Source organism: Nannobrachium achirus (genome assembly GCF_963921795.1).
Source record: "Nannobrachium achirus genome assembly, chromosome: 2".
NCBI lineage: Eukaryota > Metazoa > Chordata > Actinopteri > Myctophiformes > Myctophidae > Nannobrachium > Nannobrachium achirus.
The window spans coordinates 75,169,703-75,191,411 of NC_137811.1; the positions used below are offsets into that span (position 1 = coordinate 75,169,703).

General features: G+C 42.4%; 2 long non-coding RNA genes across 2 annotated transcripts; one reads left to right on the forward strand and one right to left on the reverse strand.

Annotated features, from left to right (window-relative positions):
- Positions 1–3,981: 3,981 nt before the first annotated feature.
- Positions 3,982–8,319, forward strand: LOC308294537. The gene is made up of 2 exons (XR_013962520.1): positions 3,982–4,161; positions 6,231–8,319. It is a non-coding gene; the product is annotated as an uncharacterized lncRNA (long non-coding RNA).
- Positions 8,320–11,124: 2,805 nt separating this feature from the next.
- On the reverse strand, positions 11,125–15,181 carry LOC308304352. Its single transcript, XR_013963053.1, has 2 exons — positions 15,073–15,181; positions 11,125–13,209 (listed from the first exon to the last, which is right to left on the reverse strand). It is a non-coding gene; the product is annotated as an uncharacterized lncRNA (long non-coding RNA).
- Between the last annotated feature and the right edge of the window lie 6,528 nt (positions 15,182–21,709).

A 21,709-nucleotide genomic window follows, 5' to 3' on the forward strand; every position in this document is an offset into this window, starting at 1 on the left:
CACCACACCACACCACACCACACAACACCACACCACACCACACCACCCCACACCACACCACACCACACCACAACACAACACAACACAACACAACATTACAGATGCTCATGGGCTCTATGGCAGTGGTTCTCAACCTGTGGGTCAAATGGGGTCCCAAGATGATTAGCTTAATGTGAAACATTGTTTTCTCACTCAACGGTAAACAAACCCACATCAAACCAACATACAGTATAAGAGTAGCCTATAGAGGGTATATGCACATTTCTAAAGTGACAATTTAAGGATTTTTAAGACCCTTTTAATACATCTAAATAAAATAAAATAAAATTTACATTCTGTCATGTTGTCAAATATTAGAGGCAGAAATTGTGAAAATAGCAGATCTAATTGCTCACAACGCCTCGCTTGGGAGCATGTAGATCTGCTATTTTCACTCATCAGGGTGGGGGGGTCCCCAGTTAAAATATGATTAAGGTTGCTCTATGGTAAAGTAAGGAAAAGGTTAAGAAGCACTGCTCTCTGAAGCAGTTGACAGTGTCACCACCTGGTCTGTGGAAAGAGGAAGACACACAGCGTTTTAAATAACAGCACCAAACTGCACACAGAGTACATCTAAAAGAACCCTGGAAAAAACAGACCCACCCAAACACCACGACCAACATGTTTATCAGGGTGTGAAGATCAGCAGAGAAATCCTTCACTTCTGGGGAAACTTTTAACTGAATTCAGAGAAAAAAAACCCACATGCAGATGAGATGTTTTTTCCCCCCATTCTCTGAATTCAGTTAAAAGTTTCCCCTGAGTGAAGTGTGTGTGTGTGTGGAGGGGGGGGGGGGGGGGGGGACATGGAGAGAGATGATGGAGGAGCTTGTGCAAGGATGCGCTGTGATTGGTCAGTAGCCATAAGCTCTCGCCTAAACATTATTTACTGTTCTGCCTCTATCAATACGCAACTCGAACGGAGCTAAGTCGGCTCATAGGAGAAACATTCTAGCCCCTCGCCGAGTCGCCATCAGTGCCAGTGAGTCATGTGACACACTACTTCCTCTTTACAAACAATCAGTATGGTGGTTGCAAGGAGAGGCCTTTAGTTGCTTTGATCTAACAGTGATGTACCACTGTACCCAGCCCAAACGTTCATGATCTAAAAGTTATGTACCACTGTACGACGCCTAAACGTTCATGATCTAACAGTGATGTACCACTGTACGACGCCTAAACGTTCATGATCTAACAGTGATGTAACACTGTACGACGCCTAAACGTTCATGATCTAACAGTGATGTACCACTGTACGACGCCTAAACGTTCATGATCTAACAGTGATGTACCACTGTACGACGCCCAAACGTTCATGATCTAACAGTGATGTACCACTGTACGACGCCTAAACGTTCATGATCTAACAGTGATGTACCGCTGTACGCAGCCCAAACGTTCATGATCTAACAGTGATGTACCGCTGTACAGGGAGTGAGTCTGTAGTTCTAATGGAAGCTAATGGAAGCTAGGGAGTGAGTCTGTAGTTCTAAGTGCGACAGGGAGTTTATTCCACAGTTTGGGGGCCAGGAGGGCAAATTGTCTAGGATGATTAGATTTTTGTCCTGGGGTTTTTAGCGAGGGTTCTGTCAGCACATACCAAGCACATGTTCCAAGTAAAAATGAGTAAAGCACGTTTTGTCAGGTTTCACAACAACGATTCATTCTGGACACAAGAAGATGAAACGAAAGAGGGCGTTTGATGAGTATCAAAATGAAACTACTGCTGGGACAGGGTTAAATATATATATATATATACAAACCACATGTGAAAATATTAAAATCATAACTGAATGAAAATGTCCTAAACGAACATGTGGCCATGTTGTCAAAATAATAATGTATTGGGTACGCTGTGCCCCCCAAAAGCTCAGGAAAATGTGTTGAACTGGATATGGCATGCTATACTTCACTATAAATTCACTGAATAACAGGTCTAAAATAGAGATCTACATGCTCACAACGCCTCGCATGGGAGCATGTAGATCTGCTATTTTCACTCATCAGGGTGGGGGGGGTCCCCAGTTAAAATATGATTATTTTGGGGGTCGCGGCCTGAAAAGGTTGAGAAGCACTGCTCTATGGTAAAGTGGAGGAGCTTCTGAAGCAGTTGGCAGTGTCACCACTTGTAGGACTTATTGCATAGAGCTCATTGTCTTGGTTCGTTCCCATACCAGGGGAAGAATATATACTATACATAAAAAAAAAAGATCTATTGCTAGTAAGTAAGAAACCAAAAGTTCTCCACGTGTCATTTGCACATTTATTAGTAATCGGTGTTTCGGTGCCGGTGTTATATTTTATGAAGAGACCATTTTAAAATCAGACGGCGTCAGTCGTCGTCCTAGAAACGGCAGATGTTGGACATGGCAAGAAAACGCGAGGCTGTCCGCGTCAGTGCCGATATCTAATGTTTCCGATTACCATGTCAAAATACTGTTCCGAATCTTGTTTAGATTAAGAAACGTAGGACACTCACGTTGTCGCGCTGTGGACCGTGGTGCTCCGTAGGCTACTTGTTGTTGTTGTTTGAAACAGGAAGACAAACCAAACCACTTCTTCCTGTCACTGTCTAACAATATACGTTTTATAAATAAAACTATTTGCCATGAGTACACGTCACGTAGAATACATTCATTATTCAGACCATTTAAAGCGTACAAATAAACGCATCATTAAATGAATGAATACAAATAAGAATATAAAGAGTCAAAGGGGATTCGATCTCCGCCCATTCTTGGCATAAATCCAACGTTCTGGAGCATAGACCGCAACGCCACGATAGCCACAGCATCCCTGAATTATAATCCCGTTACATAGTAAAGACAAACAGCTATCCAAACACACAGACGACATGGTCATTGGATTAACTTGAGACATTGACACTGATTTCCAACTCGGCTGTTTAATAGGCAACCGATTTGTCTCTCAACACCTCACTCGCCATCATTCATCAGATTAGTCTTCATGGTATACACTTAGAAATAGTAAATATGACGCATGATATAAAGTTAGTCTAGTTAGAACAACTCGAACTGGTATAAAAAATGACAAAGCCTCCCCCTGACCGTCCTTCAAAATATAGACTAAGGCCATAAGGCTACCTATCTCCCCTTTTCTTTGGAAATATCTCCTATTGTTATTTTTTCTTTTTTTTAGAACTGACCCCCCCCCCCTTTTGTTACTATTCCCTATGCATATAGTAGGCTACTGTCACTGTGTTCTGTCTGTCTTTCAATGTTATATGAAAGACCTTACTAGGATCTCCTTTTAGTTGACTGTATCAGTGATGTGACTGTTATGAAACTGTACAAAAACATGTAAGTCTGAAGTTAGCCTTTTTTGAATGATGTAATGTTCAACACATTATCATACCCTGTTCGTCAGAGGGTTGACGTGCTGACACATATGCCCATGGCGTTCATTCAAGAAGCTCCAAGACCGGCTCATGAGCCGTGGCGTTCATTCAAGAAGCAGGAGGAATGGGCTCCTTGCGTTCATTCAAGCAGCAGTGGCTGTTGGCTCTCCGCCCACTCTTTCAGTCGTGCTAGTGAGGTTACCATGGCAACGCGTCAATGGAGCGCTCCCTAGCGCACCATTGTCAGAACCGGGATGCTGTTACACACGTGTATCAAACCAGCATCCCGGTTCTGCAACGGAGAGCTCCATTGTCAGAACCGGGATGCTGTTTTGATCGTGTTTTAAATGCACCAGATCACACACCATGAACCACCCACAGAATCCTGTAATTTTTCTGTGCATTTCAATACTAGATTTGTAATTTTTCGATGGCTAGATGGCTTAGAAAGGACAACGTTTATATTCTTTCCAAATATAAAATCAAGGTAGGTTGCAGCCAGGAACACACTTCCTAATGAGTCACAGAGAATGACGTTTGGTAGGCCAATCAGAGGTGGGTAAGGGCGGGTCTTCTCGGGAAGGTCGTGTTTTTGATTGGCTAATAGTGCCTGTCAGCATTGCTTTCACACAACACTGTGTGTGAGGATGAGGCTTTGTTTGTTTACAGTTTACACATGCACGCATGCATGCAGTGCCTGGCTGGTAGGAAGCTCACGGAGAGCCACGGATAACGTTTTGTCTTCTATTGCAAAGTCCATTCAGGTAAGAGTAAATACATTGTTAAATCCATCACTAATGTTAGGATGTGGTAGCCAATTGGGATGCGTGTGTTTGTTTCACTGTTTGATTGTCTGCTTTCTTGGGACATTTAATGCTAATGCTGTTGCTAAGCTGATTTAAACAACTACAAGCTAAAACAGGGGTCTTCAACGTTTTCAGGCCAGGGACCCCTTAGCTGAGAGAGAGATGAAGCAGGGACCCCTTAGCTGAGAGAGAGATGAAGCAGGGACCCCTTATGTGAGAGAGAGATGAATCAGGGACCCCTTAGTTGAGAGAGAGATGAAGCAGGGACCCCTTAGTTGAGAGAGAGATGAAGCAAGGACCACTTAGCTGAGAGAAAGATGAAGCAGGGACCCCTTAGCTGAGAGAGATAAAGCAGGGACCCCTTAGCTGAGACAGAGATGAAGCAGGGACCCCCTAGCTGAGATAGATAAAGCAAGGACCCCTTGAGATGAAGCAGGGATCCCTTAGCTGAGAGATAAAGCAGGGACCCCTTAGCTGAGAGAGATGAAGCAGGGACCCCCCACTACACCAAGCCTATTTGCCAAAAATAGCAGATCTACAAGCTCTCAACATGGGAGGCGTTGAGAGCTTGTAGATCTGCAATTTTTATCTTAAGTTCCCCTCAAAATAGGGATTGAACCCCCAAGTTGTTAATTATCCTATCACACAAAGATTTGGCGACCCCCCCCCCCCCCCCCCCCCCCCCAGGGCCCCTATAGTAACTCTGAGGACCCCCTGATGAAGACCCCTGCTTTATAGCCTATGCCCCCCCCCCCCCCCCCCACATCCTTATTGATAGGACAGTAGACTGACAGGAAATGCAGATATACAGTACATAGCAATGCATATATAATAATAGTAGATATATAAGCTGCCGTGCTGCGAGTTTGTAGATGTGCTAATTTTGAAGATCCTTGAGCAACATGGTTAGAGTGCATATGCTATGGAATAAACTAGTTTATTGTCCTGCACAGACGTGCAGGACACACTACCCTGACACCAAGTGACCAACTGGCCCACTATGAGCCTGTAGACATCTATTTTTTGAGTATGACGCGTGTAGATCTGCTTTCTTGGACATTTCTGTAGTCAATCAATTACCTGGTTATTACATCTATTAACTTTTTATAGTGACTATACAATATAGCACACTCCATAGGAATTAATCTAAACTGTGTGTGTGTGTGTGTGTGTGTGTGTGTGTGTGTGTGTGTGTGTGTGTGTGTGTGTGTGTGTGTGTGTGTGTGTGTTGTATTAAAGATATAACCTAGAATTATATGTATCTCTTTGTATGTAACATGTTCATGCTTTGTGATATGTAAATGCAACCCAATCATATTCTGATTGGGTTGCATATGATGATTTTTTAACCTAGTGTTCAGGTGTATGGCTCTTAAATTTAAATTTATGTAATTGAATTCTATTGGTTCATTAACTAATTGATTGTTGACACCCACCATGGAATATGACCTATTTATAGGCTCCAATGCCACTCACTTGTAACTTGAGAAAGCCCTGTTGGGCGAAACGTTGTTGGTTGAAATTAAAAAACGTGAGAGCATTATACGTGTGCGGACATTATCCTTTATTCATTGTTTCCTGGATCCAGCACCGTATACACATTTTGGGGATGTGCATATGCTATTCCTTTGTTCTGTGTGTGTATTCTCCTCAGAATAGGGATGCGAGGGTTCATGTTGTTAATCTGAAAGAATGATCATTTCACACAAAAAGTGCTGCGAGCTTGTTGATCTGCTGTTTTTGAAGAAAATAAATTAGTGCAAGTTTTAATCTCTTTTAAAAGCGAACATTTGTAACACAACTCCCTGCACTCTCTAACACTGAGAGTGCACAAATGGAACCAAATGGATTTGGTTCCATTTGTACTTTGTCAAAGTTAAGGGGAGACCTTCAAATTTGTCGTACTGGTCGGGCCAGCGGTTAACAGCAGCAGACTCTTGTAGTTCTGGTGTGAACAGTTTTTGCACTTTTTGTTTTAGTAAAAAATTTTAGTCTAAACTCAATTCCACTCTCATATATTCATATAGGTTGATGGAGGATGGGATTCCGTCATCTTATGAGGACCTAACTGGAGCATAGCTGGTACAACCTGCAGGGAGCCTCTGCTAAGACACTGCGAATATACACCCAAGCCCTGGTCTTCTCTGCAGCGGATTACTGTGCCCCAGTCTGGAGCAGAACCCCCGTGCATGGCAAGGTTGATGTGGCTATCAACAGTGCCCTCCGTATCATAACTGGATGCCCGAAGCCTAGCCTACCCCAGTGTCCCTCTTGCCATTCGTCATGGGAATAGCCACGGCCGGCTGCCTCCCACGTCCTGAGATGCTGGCATGGCTATATGCGACACCGATGAAATGAAACTAGCTTTTACTTTTTCCTCCACGTCGCTGACTCCAGTTGCAGGAGCGCGTTGTGCAGAGCTTTGTTCAAAATAGCTGAGGAACACACTGGAACAATGTTGACGGACATCTTTTCCTATGTTGGATTGGATTAATACCCTTGGTGTCAATGCGTTGGAAACGTGGAGGTTTTACCTGCCTTTTTTGCTTTGATGCCGCCTTTTGTGGACCTGCTTTTACCTGCGGCTATGTGGACCATAACACCATGTACATACATACATACTGCTGCTAAGTGGACCTAATCTCATACATACATACATACATGAACTTTACACTTTGAATACGGTACATCATCATTGGCAGGATCTGCTGGTAGGGCTCTGGGTGGCATAATAGCAAAAAAACAAACAGCTGGGTGATCTGGGATATGCTGCTTACTCCAAACTATTTCACACGTGTGTTTGCCCTGTCATGGACTATTATGGCAGGTGTATGGGGCTCAAACACAAATATGAAAAGGGCAAATGGTCCAAAATAGAGCGATACAGTATTTCCTAGGTGTGCATACATTTGCCCAGGTATTGGCAATAACAGGAGATATGGGATGGGAACCGTGTGAAGTAAGGTGGAAGGGCAGCATGGTAGCCTATTGGAATAGATTAATCAGAATGCCAGAAAATAGAGTTGCCAAGAAAATATTTATTTGGGATGTATCAATAAAAGGTGCATGGGCATTGGGCAAGTACTGTGGATGAGATGCCCCTGCACCTTGAAACTGGTAGATACAGAGGAGTAGTGGAGGAAGAGGGGGTTTGTATTTATTGTGACATAAATGATATTGAGAATGAGTTCCACTTTATGTTCTACTGCCCTTTGTATCATGAGCTACGTCAAAGACTGTTTAATAAGTGTAAAAACCTAGATTTGATATGGTTAAGTGACGCAGAGAGACTTTGTTGGATTTTTGAACACAAGATATTTGCACTGGCAGAATATTTAGAGAAAGCATGGGACAAACAGACAAAGAAAACATATATGTAAGGTATATTTATTTTGTTTTGTCATTTTCTTTTCTTTTCTTTATAATATTATTGTTGTGCACTGTGTGCAGTTTCCAATAATGGAATGTGGTATTGTTTATTCATGTTTGGTGTCTTATAAGCTCGCAAGGGATGGGTCTTTTCGAAGTATACCATGACACGAAAAAAAAAAATAATAATAACCGGTTATGCTTAACGGTTACACGGTTAATTTTCATAATAATATGATCGCATTGTCCTGGTCCTGGATACTGATGATAGCCAAAGATATTATTATGCCAAGGTACTATATTAGTGTTGTGTTGGTGGTGAAGGTTTTCCATGAGGTGATTTATATAACCAGAATACACTGTGCCCGTTTGTCTTCTCATTCTGTATGCCCATGGCAAAGAGCATTTTTACTAAAATGTCCACCTGCTGGACAGGTTATTCAATGATTGGAATTGATTAATTCAGAATCAAGCATTCAACTAAGCTGTGAGTTAGATGATGAACATGTTTCCCCTCTCTCTGCCCTGTTTTTTTCCTGAAAATAAGTACACCTGTAGAATGTGACCACAATGATTTTGATTCACAGAACAAAAAAATTGTAATACAATCATGAAATCATGTTTTCATTCCCACTTCAGTTCTAGGACACTTCGTAGCAACACCAGTGCATATTACCAGTACACAGGATGCCAAAACATGTAATGTGTGATGTATATGTGCCAAGAACAATAAATTCCAGGAATATGTATCATGTCTTTGTGTTTATTGATAATGAAATATAGCTATGTATTCAAGCAAATTGTGCTGTTACAGTATGTCATACATACGTACATGTTAGTACAGTAGGTGTATAATCCAGCTATATTTGCAGACTAAATGTGCTTTACAGTAACAAGGACAGAGATCACCAGGCAGGGAGTTTCACTGCCAACAGCAAATACCTGGTTGTGATACTGTAGTGTTATATTGTAGTAATAGTGTGTTATTACTGTCATATTACATAGTGATACAACCTTTCTGTCATGATATGATATAGTACTATTGTCAGTTTGGTTTTCATCATAGCTTTCCATCAACTGGACTATACTGTATATGAGGCAGATATGTGTACAGCAGGGTTCCCCAATTAGTTTTCCCCAAGGGCCGAATTATGTCTAGGATACCAAGCCGAGGGCCACAACATTGCAGGGGGTGACGGTGGTGTTCCCACTACTCCAGCGACAGTTTTCGTCGTTGTCAGGTGAAAATCTTGAATGTCTAAAACTGTTCGTTTTGAATTTATCATATTAAAAATGATTTAAACTAGTGAAAACAGCCGATCTACAAGCACACAACGCTTCGCGTTGCGAGGCGTTGTGTGCTTGTAGATCTGCTGTTTTCACTACTTTTGTGCGACGGCCTTGTATGATTTACGAAAGAACGTACAAATTTGGAGATACGAGATTTCCACCCGACAACGACGATATACTAGCTTTGTTGCTGCTCTTATACCACCATTATTACTGGGGTTGGTGTGGGCCAGACAGTAGCCCCCCGCGGGCTGCAAATGGCTCGCGGGCCGCCTATTGGGGAACCCTGGTGTACAGTATCAGATGTATGAACAGTTAGAAAGATGTTAAATCAACAGCATCTGTCAGCAGTGAAACAGCAGTTAACTTAAGCAGGCAACTGAACTGTCTTGCTTCTGGAGCCCTGGTAGCCAGGCCCTGGACTGCTCAAGCTGCGGCAAGCACCAAGAACTAGAGGCAAGAAAATTGAATATGGGAGCCAACCCAGGGTAAAGCACTGGAGGGGCAAGAAGTACCACATGCTGTAGATGCACTGTGCGACAGCTTATAGCTAACAACACTGTAGATTTCAGGGTTTAGGTTTCTCAAACCTTCAAAGTTCAAGGTCTCCTCTTAACTCTGACAGTGTACAAATGAGCCAAATGAACCCTAACGAGTCCATTTGGGTTCCATTTGTACACTGTCAGAGTTACAGATTAGTATGGGTCAATTTGGACCCCCCTAAAGGAACCCACAGTGTCCCTGGAATCCACTTTGAGAAACACTGCTGCTCTAGGTTAGGGTTAGGGTTAAGTTTAGGGTTAGATTTAGGGTTAGGGTTACTGTGACGTCAGACCACTCTAACAGAATGGGTTTGCCACTCTGATAAAAGTCAGATATTGATCATAGTGTAGGCCTCACCAAGAGGCATTCCTTGTACGGTGGCACCTACTGTAATATAGACGATCTACAAGATCACTACGGGTTGCTGATGCTACTCATTTTGAGCTTGTGTGGATTGGTTCTTTTCAGGAAGTGGTGATTCCAGGGACTCTTTACGGACTAAGTTCCTTTAGGGGGGTCCAACTTGACCCATACTAATCTGTAACTGTTCATACATCTGATACTGTACACCAGGGTTCCCCAATAGGCGGCCCGCGGGCCATTTGCAGCCCGCGGGGGGCTACTGTCTGGCCCACACCAACCCCAGTAATAATGGTGGTATAAGAGCAGCAACAAAGCTAGTATATCGTCGTTGTCGGGTGGAAATCTCGTATCTCCAAATTTGTACGTTCTTTCGTAAATCATACAAGGCCGTCGCACAAAAGTAGTGAAAACAGCAGATCTACAAGCACACAACGCCGCCTCGCAACGCGAAGCGTTGTGTGCTTGTAGATCGGCTGTTTTCACTAGTTTAAATCATTTTTAATATGATAAATTCAAAACGAACAGTTTTAGACATTCAAGATTTTCACCTGACAACGACGAAAACTGTCGCTGGAGTAGTGGGAACACCACCGTCACCCCCTGCAATGTTGTGGCCCTCGGCTTGGTATCCTAGACATAATTCGGCCCTTGGGGAAAACTAATTGGGGAACCCTGCTGTACACATATCTGCCTCATATACAGTATAGTCCAGTTGATGGAAAGCTATGATGAAAACCAAACTGACAATAGTACTATATCATATCATGACAGAAAGGTTGTATCACTATGTAATATGACAGTAATAACACACTATTACTACAATATAACACTACAGTATCACAACCAGGTATTTGCTGTTGGCAGTGAAACTCCCTGCCTGGTGATCTCTGTCCTTGTTACTGTAAAGCACATCAAAGGGGATTCCAGACGGTACGCGGTCACCGCCTGCTAGTAATTCATTTTCAACGGGAGGCGGGCGGCTTTTTCAGCCGTGCAGCTAAGTTTTGGGGCGGCGAGGAGAGCGGGCGCGGCCCCGTGAAATCCCCCGCGAGCGTGCTCGTTTGTGCATGCGTACGCGGGCGGTGAGAGATGGATTGTGTTCATCTTTGTGAAATACCGCGCGGCGTTTAATCACTGAACGAGTGTGTTTGTGTCTCACCGCGGTGCGGCCACCGCTGATCCTAGCGGCAGCCCCGACGGCAACCGCCTGCCGTGTGTAGAGCACCTTAGTCTGCAAATATAGCTGGATTATACACCTACTGTACTAACATGTACGTATGTATGACATACTGTAACAGCACAATTTGCTTGAATACATAGCTATATTTCATTATCAATAAACACAAAGACATGATACATATTCCTGGAATTTATTGTTCTTGGCACATATACATCACACATTACATGTTTTGGCATCCTGTGTACTGGTAATATGCACTGGTGTTGCTACGAAGTGTCCTAGAACTGAAGTGGGAATGAAAACATGATTTCATGATTGTATTACAATTTTTTTGTTCTGTGAATCAAAATCATTGTGGTCACATTCTACAGGTGTACTTATTTTCAGGAAAAAAACAGGGCAGAGAGAGGGGAAACATGTTCATCATCTAACTCACAGCTTAGTTGAATGCTTGATTCTGAATTAATCAATTCCAATCATTGAATAACCTGTCCAGCAGGTGGACATTTTAGTAAAAATGCTCTTTGCCATGGGCATACAGAATGAGAAGACAAACGGGCACAGTGTATTCTGGTTATATAAATCACCTCATGGAAAACCTTCACCACCAACACAACACTAATATAGTACCTTGGCATAATAATATCTTTGGCTATCATCAGTATCCAGGACCAGGACAATGCGATCATATTATTATGAAAATTAACTGTGTAACCGTTAAGCATAACCGGTTATTATTATTTATTTTTTTCGTGTCATGGTATACTTCGAAAAGACCCATCCCTTGCGAGCTTATAAGACACCAAACATGAATAAACAATACCACATTCCATTATTGGAAACTGCACACAGTGCACAACAATAATATTATAAAGAAAAGAAAAGAAAATGACAAAACAAAATAAATATACCTTACATATATGTTTTCTTTGTCTGTTTGTCCCATGCTTTCTCTAAATATTCTGCCAGTGCAAATATCTTGTGTTCAAAAATCCAACAAAGTCTCTCTGCGTCACTTAACCATATCAAATCTAGGTTTTTACACTTATTAAACAGTCTTTGACGTAGCTCATGATACAAAGGGCAGTAGAACATAAAGTGGAACTCATTCTCAATATCATTTATGTCACAATAAATACAAACCCCCTCTTCCTCCACTACTCCTCTGTATCTACCAGTTTCAAGGTGCAGGGGCATCTCATCCACAGTACTTGCCCAATGCCCATGCACCTTTTATTGATACATCCCAAATAAATATTTTCTTGGCAACTCTATTTTCTGGCATTCTGATTAATCTATTCCAATAGGCTACCATGCTGCCCTTCCACCTTACTTCACACGGTTCCCATCCCATATCTCCTGTTATTGCCAATACCTGGGCAAATGTATGCACACCTAGGAAATACTGTATCGCTCTATTTTGGACCATTTGCCCTTTTCATATTTGTGTTTGAGCCCCATACACCTGCCATAATAGTCCATGACAGGGCAAACACACGTGTGAAATAGTTGGAGTAAGCAGCATATCCCAGATCACCCAGCTGTTTGTTTTTTTGCTATTATGCCACCCAGAGCCCTACCAGCAGATCCTGCCAATGATGATGTACCGTATTCAAAGTGTAAAGTTCATGTATGTATGTATGTATGAGATTAGGTCCACTTAGCAGCAGTATGTATGTATGTACATGGTGTTATGGTCCACATAGCCGCAGGTAAAAGCAGGTCCACAAAAGGCGGCATCAAAGCAAAAAAGGCAGGTAAAACCTCCACGTTTCCAACGCATTGACACCAAGGGTATTAATCCAATCCAACATAGGAAAAGATGTCCGTCAACATTGTTCCAGTGTGTTCCTCAGCTATTTTGAACAAAGCTCTGCACAACGCGCTCCTGCAACTGGAGTCAGCGACGTGGAGGAAAAAGTAAAAGCTAGTTTCATTTCATCGGTGTCGCATATAGCCATGCCAGCATCTCAGGACGTGGGAGGCAGCCGGCCGTGGCTATTCCCATGACGAATGGGAAGAGGGACACTGGGGTAGGCTAGGCTTCGGGCATCCAGTTATGATACGGAGGGCACTGATAGCCACATCAACCTTGCCATGCACGGGGGTTCTGCTCCAGACTGGGGCACAGTAATCCGCTGCAGAGAAGACCAGGGCTTGGGTGTATATTCGCAGTGTCTTAGCAGAGGCTCCCTGCAGGTTGTACCAGCTATGCTCCAGTTAGGTCCTCATAAGATGACGGAATCCCATCCTCCATCAACCTATATGAATATATGAGAGTGGAATTGAGTTTAGACTAAAATTTTTTACTAAAACAAAAAGTGCAAAAACTGTTCACACCAGAACTACAAGAGTCTGCTGCTGTTAACCGCTGGCCCGACCAGTACGACAAATTTGAAGGTCTCCCCTTAACTTTGACAAAGTACAAATGGAACCAAATCCATTTGGTTCCATTTGTGCACTCTCAGTGTTAGAGAGTGCAGGGAGTTGTGTTACAAATGTTCGCTTTTAAAAGAGATTAAAACTTGCACTAATTTCTTTTCTTCAAAAACAGCAGATCAACAAGCTCGCAGCACTTTTTGTGTGAAATGATCATTCTTTCAGATTAACAACATGAACCCTCGCATCCCTATTCTGAGGAGAATACACACACAGAACAAAGGAATAGCATATGCACATCCCCAAAATGTGTATACGGTGCTGGATCCAGGAAACAATGAATAAAGGATAATGTCCGCACACGTATAATGCTCTCACGTTTTTTAATTTCAACCGACAACGTTTCGCCCAACAGGGCTTTCTCAAGTTACAAGTGAGTGGCATTGGAGCCTATAAATAGGTCATATTCCATGGTGGGTGTCAACAATCAATTAGTTAATGAACCAATAGAATTCAATTACATAAATTTAAATTTAAGAGCCATACACCTGAACACTAGGTTAAAAAAATCATCATATGCAACCCAATCAGAATATGATTGGGTTGCATTTACATATCATAATAGATGTAATAACCAGGTAATTGATTGACTACAGAAATGTCCAAGAAAGCAGATCTACACGCGTCATACTCAAAAAATAGATGTCTACAGGCTCATAGTGGGCCAGTTGGTCACTTGGTGTCAGGGTAGTGTGTCCTGCACGTCTGTGCAGGACAATAAACTAGTTTATTCCATAGCATATGCACTCTAACCATGTTGCTCAAGGATCTTCAAAATTAGCACATCTACAAACTCGCAGCACGGCAGCTTATATATCTACTATTATTATATATGCATTGCTATGTACTGTATATCTGCATTTCCTGTCAGTCTACTGTCCTATCAATAAGGATGTGGGGGGGGGGGCATAGGCTATAAAGCAGGGGTCTTCATCAGGGGGTCCTCAGAGTTACTATAGGGGCCCTGGGGGGGGGGGGGGGGGGCGCCAAATCTTTGTGTGATAGGATAATTAACAACTTGGGGGTTCAATCCCTATTTTGAGGGGAACTTAAGATAAAAATTGCAGATCTACAAGCTCTCAACGCCTCCCATGTTGAGAGCTTGTAGATCTGCTATTTTTGGCAAATAGGCTTGGTGTAGTGGGGGGTCCCTGCTTCATCTCTCTCAGCTAAGGGGTCCCTGCTTTATCTCTCAGCTAAGGGATCCCTGCTTCATCTCAAGGGGTCCTTGCTTTATCTCTCTCAGCTAGGGGGTCCCTGCTTCATCTCTGTCTCAGCTAAGGGGTCCCTGCTTTATCTCTCTCAGCTAAGGGGTCCCTGCTTCATCTTTCTCTCAGCTAAGTGGTCCTTGCTTCATCTCTCTCTCAACTAAGGGGTCCCTGCTTCATCTCTCTCTCAACTAAGGGGTCCCTGATTCATCTCTCTCTCACATAAGGGGTCCCTGCTTCATCTCTCTCTCAGCTAAGGGGTCCCTGCTTCATCTCTCTCTCAGCTAAGGGGTCCCTGGCCTGAAAACGTTGAAGACCCCTGTTTTAGCTTGTAGTTGTTTAAATCAGCTTAGCAACAGCATTAGCATTAAATGTCCCAAGAAAGCAGACAATCAAACAGTGAAACAAACACACGCATCCCAATTGGCTACCACATCCTAACATTAGTGATGGATTTAACAATGTATTTACTCTTACCTGAATGGACTTTGCAATAGAAGACAAAACGTTATCCGTGGCTCTCCGTGAGCTTCCTACCAGCCAGGCACTGCATGCATGCGTGCATGTGTAAACTGTAAACAAACAAAGCCTCATCCTCACACACAGTGTTGTGTGAAAGCAATGCTGACAGGCACTATTAGCCAATCAAAAACACGACCTTCCCGAGAAGACCCGCCCTTACCCACCTCTGATTGGCCTACCAAACGTCATTCTCTGTGACTCATTAGGAAGTGTGTTCCTGCAACCTACCTTGATTTTATATTTGGAAAGAATATAAACGTTGTCCTTTCTAAGCCATCTAGCCATCGAAAAATTACAAATCTAGTATTGAAATGCACAGAAAAATTACAGGATTCTGTGGGTGGTTCATGGTGTGTGATCTGGTGCATTTAAAACACGATCAAAACAGCATCCCGGTTCTGACAATGGAGCTCTCAGTTGCAGAACCGGGATGCTGTTTTGATACATGATCAAAACAGCATCCCGGTTCTGAAAATGAAGCGCTCCAAGCGCTCCGTTGACGCGTTGCCATGGTTACCTCGCTAGGCGACTGAAAGAGTGGGAGGATGACTTAAAGCGTCTGAAATGGAGGCCTTTGGGCATGTCCTTTGACGTTTAGACAAGACGCGGTGATTCCTTTGAAGTTTAGACAAGACGCAGTGAGGCAACTTGACGGGGCGTCTTGCGTGATACGCGGTAGGGATGAGAACGTGTTGTAATGTTTGTCTGCCATTTTAATATTGTGATTTATTTTGTATTAATTGAGTAAAGGACCCCAGTGTAAGCAAGCCATTGTGCTTTCTTTGGTTTAGGGGAGGTATATGGCCTTAGTCTATATTTTGAAGGACGGTCAGGCGGTCAGGGGGAGGCTTTGTCATTTTTTATACCAGTTTGAGTTGCTCTAACTTGACTAACTTTATATCATGCGTCATATTTACTATTTCTAAGTAGGCTGTATATAGGCTACCATGAAGACTAATCTGATGAATGATGGCGAGTGAGGTGTTGAGAGACAAATCGGTTGCCTATATTAAACAGCCGAGTTGGAAATCAGTGTCAATGTCTCAAGAAAACCCAGTGACCATGTCGTCTGTGTATTGATGGCAGTTTGTCTTCACTCTGTAACGGGATTACAAATCCTACTCTCCGTGTCCATCGTGGTGCAGAGGTCCATGCTCTAGGACGGAGATTTTATGCCGAGAATGAGAGGAGATCGAATCCTGTTGACTCTTTTTATTTTTAATTTGTATTCATTCATTTAGTGATGCGTTTATTTGTACGCTTTAAATGGTCTGAATAATGAATATATTCTACGTGACACGTTTACTCATGGCAAATAGTTTTAATTATTGATAAAACATATATTGTTAGACAGTGACAGGAAGAAGTGGTTTGTTTGTCTTCCTGTTTCAAACGATAACAAAAAGCAACCTACGGAGTACGGAGCACCACGGTCCACAGCGCGACAACGTGAGTCTACAAACTTAATCTAAACAAGATTCGGATCGGTATTTTGACAAAATTTAATATTGGCACTGACGCGGACAGCCTCGCGTTTTGTCCTCATGTCCAACATCTGCCGTTTCTAGGACGACGACCGACGCCGTCTGATCTTAAAATGGTCTCTTCATAAAATATAACACCGGCACTATTTTCTTATGCTGCGTGGTGATATTTTAACTCGCGTAGTAGTATTTTCAAGGGGGTGGTGCGTTTTTTGTCACATGGCCCAATAGGAGCCGCGTATGGTTACCATGGTCTCATAACAACAAACATGGCGGCGCCCGGCGGAGCCGAGGAAGAGGGAGAAAAGAAAGCTAAACAAAGAAAATATCCCTCAAAAGTGCACAAAAGAAGTATACACGGACACGGTGCGATAGTTTACATAACCAGCGTTAACGGTGGCTTTGGCTCTGCATTACGTTGATATGGATTCTGCGGCTGAGAAACGCGTACACAAGACGGTGGAAGAACGTGACAGAGACAGAGACACTGGTCACAGTCAGTCCCCACGACAGCATAACCCCCGAAAGTCAACACATCTGTGACCCCGGAAAGAAACCTTCTGCTGGTCAAGTTACACAAGCAAGCACAGACGACCGTCAAACGAGGTAAGCAGCGACAGACACACACACACGCACACGCACACACACACAGACACATTTTAACATGCGAGACTGACATTATTCTCCATATTGTAAACAAACACGCGTGCCAATTTTGGGCTGTTAAATACAGTTTTGTGTTACAGTAGTGTGAGGGAGAGAGAGAAAGAGGGAGGGAGGGAGGGAGAGAGAGAGAGAGAAAGGGAGAAAGAGGTAGAGAAAAGAGAAAAAAACACACTTTGCCATCATTTCTATTCCCCTGGCCTCAACTGTACATACATCATTTAGTTTTGATTTTATTGTTCTCATGCCAATAAAGCCCTTTGTCTGTCTTTAGATACTAAGACCTCTATTGATAATTGTATTTATGTGGTCTAAAAATAGCAGAAATAGCTGACCTTACAACTTATAGCCTTGTAAGATTAATTGTAGATCTGCTATTCCTGTTATTTTTTTAATATTTGAAATGTGTGAAAATATTTTGTAAATGATTATGAAGATTATGCAAAAATTAATGTGATTATCTTAAATATGAATGATTATGTAATTGTGACAGGCCTATGTAACTCTTGTAGTGTGTGTGTTTGTGTACAAACATTCCTGTGTCATTTCATCCATGTTCCATGTCTGTGATAACCCAGACAAATTTACATCTTTGAATGACAGCTAATACACCAGATGTTGTTGTAGTTGATGAAGAGTCCAGGGAAGTGTCTATATTAGAGATAGCAGCACCTTTGACCTTAGCCTAGACTAGGAAGCCTTATATGACCATGGTCATTACATACCAACCACTGCTAAATACCATCTCAGCTGGGCTACAGGTGCAGACTATTTGTCTTTATATCTGGCAGCCTAGGACATACTCACAGGCTGGCCGTTAGAGGGTTTCATCAACTTAGTACAGTATGCCCAAAAAGGAGGCAAAAAGGCTGTCAAAGTATTTGCTGTGTCTCACAGTCTGCCATAATTGACAGCCGCCACATGGCAGAGACACTGTTACTTCTAGGCTACATATACTGAGTGACATGCCCATTGTATCATGAAAACGTATTCCATGATTTTGTGAATGTATTCTTGCTGCACCAATAGTATTTGTGTCCTGTATGTTTCTCTCTTATGTGGACATAAATAAATCATTAAAATGTGTGTGTGTGTGTGTGTGCGTGCGTGCGTGCGTGTGTGCGTGCGTGTGTGTGTTTTCAGAATTGAACCACCCTTTGCTGACAGCCTACAAGATCTTCTATGAGAGTCATCCGTTAAAGGCTGATAGTTGATCAAGAGGTCATGAACCGGCTACGGAGGATGTTTATCAACAGTGAAGAGGCATGAGGACCTTGATTCCTCACACTACAGGTAACTGGAATACCATGTGTGTCTTTGACTGTTCTTGAACACAAAATTATATAAAAAAAAACAATTTAAAAGATTTGTAATGATTTATTCTCTTAGGCGATGAGAGTATGTTTAAACAAAATTTGTTGTAATTGTGAAAAGAAATCACACCGGTGTAAAGTGAGCGGTGCTCACTACAAATGGTATCTAACACGACACACGTGCATATCTCCTTGTATGGGCCAGTCTGTCCGTGACATCAGCTGCGGTAATGTTGGTCTCTGCATACTTTCTATGACATTAGTCTTGTGCTCATGCGGACACTCATACGTACATGGGGACCTACTGTACACACAGAGCCAGTCCGTGATGTTGTCCCATTCATGGAGTTCTGTTCTCCATTCATGGAGTTGCGTTCTCCAATCATGGAGTTCTGTTCTCCATTCATGGAGTTGCGTTCTCCATACATGGAGTTCCATGCTCATACAGACATTTACTGTACACATAAAAGCCAGACGTAAGAGTGGTTAGCACCACTCATTAAACAGAATAACACACTTGTACTCATCTTTCCCTATAATTTTATGTTGCAGGCAGGATGAACTGAAGAGGAGTTTGACCTGTGACTTTCCTCCAGCTTGTTTTCCACTGCCTACCCAGCTCAACGTCTGAACTGTTTTTTGTTGAAACTTTATCAGCAGATAAACTGTTAGACAGGTTACCTCAGCCATCATGCATATCAACGACAACAGAGTCCACTGAGGTAAGCGTGTGACAGTGAACACCTGGCTGGTGCAACATCTAGACAGAAAACTACAGAGCACATAAGGATACTATAAAGTGCAGGATTGCTTTTGAAGAGGCTTCTAAGTGACTATTCCGGTATGGCATGCCCGTGGCCTCCCACAGAGTTAAATGTGTCTGATGCTAAATCTGTTGTGCCTGGATTATATGTGCAACACAACAACCAACACTATCCTGTTATGATGATATTCCTGACGATGTGAACCTAAAAAGTTTTACCCATTTGTCAAAACATTCTGTATTTTGCATCTAAATTACGGAAGCAGACACCTAAGTCATTGTGTCTTGGACTTAATGTTCTCTCACTGCTGAGTAGATTAGGACATTTATGTTGGAGAATGTTTCAAAGGCAGCAGAAGAAAGCTCTATGGGATGATGACTGATGAAAGTGATAGGGATGAGTAACATACGCACCAAAGCATTTGGCAAATTTGCTAAATGGAAAAAAGCTAAAATTATTAAATAATTTGTCATGACACAGCCTTACGTGTACTTACTGTACGCTGCCAACAAAAGTAGTAAAACATGTATTTTTTGTGATGCATTTGTATGCGTTGCTGTTTTGGTCTGTATTTTCATATTCTGGGGGAATTGATGTACAAATGACAGATGCTGTGCACATTGTGGTACTTAAATAAATGTTTTATATCATATGTTGTAATAATTCTGAATTTTTAGTGCAATTATTTTAGTCTTCTCCATTTGTGGCATTATACCAATTTAGGATGTGTGGTTGAAATTTCATTGATTTTCAGCCATTTTTGGCCAAGGTGTGTCTTTTTTTTAACCTTTTCATTACACAGCAGGTTGTGCCATTTTTCATGAATGAGGGAAAAAAATGTTCTATGTGTATGTTTAATTGTGCTGGGGGCCAATCAGTTACGTTGAAGCTTTTTGTCAACAAATTGCTACATTTCATGATCTAAATTCACAAATGTGTATACTAAGGCACCAATACTAGTTTCAGATGTTAGATAGATGTATATATGATATTTTAGAAAGATTTTGAGTTGCCAATATCAATATAGTAGATTTTACAAGCAAAAACAGCAGCACAAGATTTTTGTTTTTTGTTATTCACTTTTATATACAATTTTGGCTGGTGACAAAAGTCGTGCAAGTTTGGTGCGGAGATTCTCTGAATTCAGTTCTAAGTTTCCCCAGAATAGTGTGGGGGGGGCATGCAGAGAGGTGATGGAGGAGCTTGTGCAAGGATGCGCTGTGATTGGTCAATAGCCAAACGCTCTCGCCTAAACATTATTTACTGTTCTGTCCTCATCGATACACAACTGGAACGGAGCTAAGTCGGTCTGGTAGGAAAAACATTCTAGCCCCTCGCCATCAGTGCCAGTTAGTCATGTGACACACTACTTCCTCTTTACAAACAATCAGTATGGTGGTTGCGAGGAGAGGCCTTTAGTTGCTTTGATCTAACAGTGATGTACCATGATCTAACAGTGATGTACCACTGTACGACGCCTAAACGTTCATGATCTAACAGTGATGTACCACTGTACGCAGCCCAAACGTTCATGATCTAACAGTGATGTACCACTGTACGCAGCCCAAACGTTCATGATCTAACAGTGATGTACCACTGTACGCAGCCCAAACGTTCATGATCTAACAGTGATGTACCACTGTACCCAGCCCAAACGTTCATGATCTAAAAGTTATGTACCACTTTACGACGCCTAAACGTTCATGATCTAACAGTGATGTACCACTGTACGACGCCTAAACGTTCATGATCTAACAGTGATGTACCACTGTACGACGCCTAAACGTTCATGATCTAACAGTGATGTACCGCTGTACGCAGCCCAAACGTTCATGATCTAACATGTACCACTGTACGCAGCCCAAACGTTCATGATCTAACAGTGATGTACCGCTGTACAGGGAGTGAGTCTGTAGTTCTAATGGAAGCTAATGGAAGCTAGGGAGTGAGTCTGTAGTTCTAATGGAAGCTAATGGAAGCTAGGCAGCACAGTTTGGGGGCCAGGAGGGCAAATTGTCTAGGATGAGTGAATTTTTGTCCTGGGGTTTTTAGCGAGGGTTCTGTCAGCACATACCAAGCACATGTTCCAAGTAAAAATGAGTAAAGCACGTTTTGTCAGGTTTCACAACAACGATTCATTCTGGACACAAGAAGAGGAAACGAAAGAGGGCGTTTGATGAGTATCAAAATGAAACTACTGAAGGGACAGGGTTAAATATATTTTCAGCTGACCATGCATGCAACAAACCACATCTCTGGACAAGTGACACTATTAAAAAACATAACTGGTCAGAATGAAAATGTCCTAAACGAACATGTGGCCATGTTGTCAAAATAATAATGTATTGGGAACGCTGTGCCCCCCAAA